Source organism: Channa argus, chromosome 15 (assembly GCF_033026475.1).
Source record: "Channa argus isolate prfri chromosome 15, Channa argus male v1.0, whole genome shotgun sequence".
NCBI lineage: Eukaryota > Metazoa > Chordata > Actinopteri > Anabantiformes > Channidae > Channa > Channa argus.
This window is the reverse complement of record NC_090211.1, coordinates 11187799-11193798: the sequence shown is the minus strand read 5'-3', so window position 1 is coordinate 11193798 and position 6000 is coordinate 11187799.

The following is a 6000-nucleotide window of genomic DNA, read 5'->3' as shown; positions in this document are numbered from 1 at the left end:
GCTGACATTGGTCTACAGTTAAGATGACAGACTTTGTTTGTTAAAAAGCATATGTTTGAAGCTTGATGCTTGATGCCTGAACATGCAACTATGATCGGAGTATGTGTTAATTTCGAAGTGCTGTTTCTATTCCAACCTACTTTATGTGTAAGCATGAAAGAACTACTTTGTGTTCAACAAATGTGCTACACATAAAGCTTCACATTATCACAAAACAATCAAACACTACAGCTACCATATTTCAAAGAAATGCTGCATATACATTAATGTGCCTAAATTAGCAAGTGAGGTACACATTTAGGGCTCAGTTTCTTGCAGTTGGTGGACAACTTGGTCCAACTCCTGAACCACAGCTGCTCTTTTACAATAATAGTGACAAACAGTCCGTTTGAAGTCAGCAAGCAGCCAGGTGAAGCAAACAAACCCAAAGGGCTGAGACAGGAAGGCAGGAAATAACATTAAGCTGCGAGTCTTAGACATGTTGGCAACGTGTTTCAGAAAGGTAACAAAGCAGGAAGATATAACACACTTCATCTGGCGAAGAAAACTTGAGAACTAAAGCAAGTTAAATTCAACAACATAGAATGGTGAATTAGCTGTTTACAGGTTTCTTATCTATATAAATCACAAATTACTGATATAGAACTATACCTCAGAACTCACACATATGGTCTTCTATCATTTACATTATAATTTTCTATGATTTGTATGTTTCACAATACTTTTTACTTCCTTAAATCACTAAATAACAAACATATTATTTGAAAACAAGTATTTTAACAGACTAATAGAGAAAAGGAAGCCTTTTTTAATAATTTGAGAGAAAATTATGTTTATTATCAAAGTAATTAGTTCCCATACTGAGTACTCTACCTTCTCTCTAATCTGCAGGTGTATCATAATTGTGCTTATTATAAACAGCATCGTACTGTCTCCACTTCTAGCTAAAATATTCATATGTAAATTATACATTATCTAAAGAGTTCTTTATACTTTAAGAGCAACTAGCAACCAACTTCTTTGCAAGAGAATTCTAGACTCTAATTTCACTTTAATGCTAAAAGACAATTTGGGCAGAAAGCATACATTGTAAATCACTCGCTCACTATTTTTAAAGCTCTCATTCCTCAAGGTTCAAAGCACAAGAACAATGAGGCAGTGTGCTATAGATGGTGATATATATATATATATATATATATACAGAACCTCTAGTTAAAAGCCTCTGATGGAATGGTTCTTTTGTTTGTAATCGACTGAGAAAGAACGGTATCCACCATGTAATTGTAGCCTCATTTGATCTCAAATAAACCATGCTGTCCTACACAAGGAAGAGAGTGGAGAAAGGATAAGCTGGAAACACCTTGATTACATCAAACACACACTGCAGCACACTTACTTCCTTGGCCTTACTCTTGCATGCAAACACACACACAAACCCAGAATAATCTGCACCCTCTTTTTAAATTATATCACCCTCCCTCTGCTGGCCTGTCTTTTTGTCCAATCTCTCTCTATTTCTTGTCTTCAATCATATTCAACAAACAACTATGCACACAGGGCACACACACACACACACACACGCACACATTCAGTCTTCCTGCCTATCTTGGAGCCTGGGATTGATTCTAGTCACACTAGAGTGAGGCGAAATGAGCAGTCACTCTGAATAGGCAAAGGCGTCAAATAATACAGATATGAACGTCAGAGGAATAATTGAAGAAAGTGTTTTATATGTAAAAGACAGAGGAAGATGGAGCAGAATTGAATCTCTGAGAAAATGAGGAGTGGGTTGTGTCCCGGGGGACTGACTCACAATGCCTCAGCCATGTTTGAAGAAAATAGAGGATAATTAGAGTGGTCAGTGGCTTCCACAGGGCCCAACACCCCTCAGACTCACTCTTTCTTTATCTGTCCTTCACTCAATTGTCAGTCTATGTTCATTTACCCTAGTCCCTGATTTCCTTCTGTCACTATATTTTTTTATTGTTCTTTCTTTCAACCCATCCACAGCTTTTCTTTCTATGCTGCCCATGTCTGTTTTTTATCATTCATCACTGCCTCCCACCAACCCCTCTGTCCCCTCCCCAGCAAACAGAGAGCTACATCAGTGGAGTTGATAAGATATTCTAAGCACATATGGACAGTGCTGACGGGCATAAATCATTACCATTTTGAAGTGCCTGTGCTGGGCTGTTCAGAGTGCTTCTAATAAGGAGAAAAACCTCTGTGGAACCAGTTCCTGAAATTAGATCTCCAGTTTCATGACAAATCTCTTTCTCTTACTTTTTCTTTACAAGTGTCAATCTCTGCTTTTAGAGGCTTTCTAACTCTTTCTCCCTGTGCCTTTCATTCTGATCTACCTCAATATGTTTAATACAAATGCATCTTCCAACCCCTCCATGTTTGAGCGGTGTGCACTCGCAGCATTAGATGTGACTGATTTTCAGAAGGAACTGCCACCCCACCACTCCATACTAAAGTTTTGAGCCTCTGTGGTCTGATTCTCTTTTTTCCACATCACAGACTGGATAGCCTGTCGGCATGACAACACCCTGTTTCTATGGCAACAGGCTAGCCAACAGCTAGATTCCTGGGTGTTTGGACATGTAGTGTTACTTCAAGCTTCCCCCACGTCCCTTGATGATGGGACAATGGATAATAATCAATATCTTTCCTTCTGATCCAAAAAGGCTCAAAACCCGCCCAAGCCCCTTTGACAGACACAATTCACCTTTCACACCAAAGGACCGGGCATTTTATATGCGTCAGGTTACCTGTAATATAAAAGCATATTGAGTAATGTTTCAAAATCAAAATAAGCAATAAAGCCTCCAAACAACTGCAAAGCTTTCACTGCTGTGTTTTTAAGTTCTAATCTCTTATAAGTGTATACATAACCTACAAATATGTGTGACTAATATACAGCTAGTCAGTACTGGGCATTGATAAAAATCATTACAAAATCAATTGACATGCTTCATAATCACAGAGGAGACTCCCGAAGCTTACCATAAGCATTTGTCTCCTTGTGTGGCCACAAACCGACAGGCAGCACAAATAAATCCTCACGCTCTGCTTTGTCCTTGCACTCTCTCTACTTCTGCCTCCCTCCAGAGGACTTGTCCTCTGTCTCCGTTCCTCACCCCTGGATATTGATTGGGACCCTACCAGAGGGAGCAGGGGCAAGATAAATAAGAAGTCAGTGGCCATGAACGGTACTCTCACTCACCCTAACATGAAAGGAAAGATAATCATCTGCCAGACCTGAAAAAGTGGCCTTGTATTTCTCAGGCTACTTCCACACAGATGACCCTCCCTCTTACTTTGACCACAAGGGTCCCTGGTCTCACCAAACATGCCTGTAAACCAACTGAATTCTGTGACATTTTGGGGATTTTAGTTCAAAAGTGTTTATGCACTTAGAGGAGAAATTTAGTAGAAACCTGTGAAGGTTTTGTTGCCATGTTTTTTACTTTCACATTACAGAGTGAATCAGAAACACAGTACACTTACCGCAAACACATTTAAGACAGACTGAAAAATCCCAAATCAGTTTTTTAAATCAAAAGCAACAGTAATAAAATCAACTACCTTCAGGAACTTAGCAGAAGCTTGGTGCCTGCTTAACTGTCAGCGACTGCTCATTTTCACTCTGTCCTTGATAATTGTATAAGTAGTGCACAGGGAATCAAGTACTTCTATATCAACCATGACACACAATGTCAAAGAAGCCGTCTATCAATCTAGCCAGATTTCACCAAACTGCAATGAAGAAGAAAAGTGATTGATTGTCACAGTCCACTATGTAGTGCAAAACGCTGCTATCCACACAAAAAGACAGAGTGCACAGACATGCGTAAAGTCATCTGTAAACACGAACACGCACTGTGGGGTAAATAACTGCCAGTATCTCTTGCAGTGTCGGGGGCAGTGGCGCGAGGCTTCCCCTCAGATTTTGAAAGCCCTATCTGTATCAGGAACAGCAAACCGAAAAAGCAATTTGCTTTGTCACACAGAGACATGCTTGACTACACTGAATAATTGCACTGCAGATCTGAAACGAGCTGTTTTCCTTTTATCTAATGAAGGCCTTTAGGGAGGGAGCAGGGGTATGTGTGTTTTGTATCTGTATGTGTTTTATGTATGTGTGTGTGTGCGTGTGTCTGTGTGTGTCAAAGAGAAAAAGAGAGAGATAAGCAGATGAGGTATAAAGAAGATATTATTCTGACCCAATCATGTCTCTTTGCTGCTTGCCTTCCTTACATACTGTTCCACTGCAACATATTGATTCATCAAATGTGCATGTTGCCTCTCAGTTGTGTCCAGTTCCACGTTTGAGGCACTCCTCTGATTCAATAATGCAGAAGCAGACTGAAGAATAAAGCCCCGGTGCCTGGCCTCAGACACTAACTCCAGAGAAGTGCTGAGTCCACACTCTGCTGCCTGGCGGCTTGCTTCTGTGGAGCTTGGCAGAGCAGAGTGGAAGCTGGAGGGACAACTTCAGCCTCCAACCACTACATAACTAACTGTACAAGGGACTGGAGGAGGCCCCAGTGAGAATTGTGAGAGTGAGATCAAACGCCAGGAACGTTAAGGGAAAAAGTGATTTTCTCCTTTCTATCTTTTTTCCTGTATTATTTGTCAGAGCAATGTCCAGAAGCAGAGTGATAGCAACATGGAAATGGGAAAAGTAGCAGGGAAAACAAAACAGAAGCTATTTGAGGACCGTCTGTGTGTTCAGGAAAAGGTTCATGATTTTGCTGTAATGGCTCAAAATCATTTGTTACACTGTGGAACTGTAATTAAGCCATCAGCGACAGTTTGGAGTCTTTAACTTCATAATGAGGCTGAATATGCGCAGTTCGTGCTCTGTGGATAAGCTGCTGTAATCACTTCTATCTGCTTAATTATGTAAAACTATTCTTTTATTCTACTAGTGTCTCTCTCTCTCTCTCTCTCTTTATCACTTCCTCTTGTGCTCTCTGTCATGGTCTCATCTTGTGAAAATAACTGGTACCATAAAAGCATTGTAAGAAAAAGCACACATGCTGGAAGATATCGACCTGAGATTTGTCATGCTGGGAATTGTCAGGCCAAATACAATCAGGGTGAGTTTTAAGAAAGGTACGTCAGCTGTAACTACTTTAAAAATAAGCACAAAGCTCTTACTATTCGTAGGTTGATGAAGATGTTTTTTATTATCTTTTTCCATGCCCTACTCTGTTGTGCAGAGGGACATTACAGCTGAGACTATGGCATTTTCATTCATCTTTGTCCCTCTGTCAAGTTTGTTTTAGATTTCGTAATCACAACTTTACTGGTGCATATTTACTAAATTAAAACAGGAATATTATTATCACTAGCAGGCCAACTCCAATGTGAAAGAAGAAAAGACAGATGCTGGATCCTGCAGGTTATTTGCAATGGAGGTAAACACCATTTACAGCCAGGTCCCTAATGGAACCAGCTTAGTTGTACTCTATATATACAGATCTACAGTACATCAAAGCTCTTCTTTTATTACTTTTAGAGATTACTAAACCACTGCGTGTGCCACACACAAACACAAGTGTAGCAGTGGAGAATCTTGTGATGCTCAGGAACTTTACACCATAGACAGGATGCAATTGGGAAAAAGCCCTAAATGCATGAAAAAACATGAAGCTGCCTCCTTTCCAATGGAGCAGAAAAAACAGTAGACGAAAATGTCAACAACAAATAGCTACTGGTTTTTATTGCTGCAGGCGACATGGACTTTGGTTCCCTCATGTTTCATTCCTCTCACATTATGCATCATCTTTTCATCCAATTAAACACCAACACAGGCTACAGAGTCCAACTTAGGGAGCATCTTAGTACCGCTCATTCTGGAAGAAATGAAACAGGAGAGAAACAGAGAGAGATATGCGAGGGGGAAGAAGAAAGGGAGAATAGGATGCTTTTCGATGAATCGATGTGCAGGTGTTGCTGCGTGCATGTACTAGAAGGCTTCTGTTAATA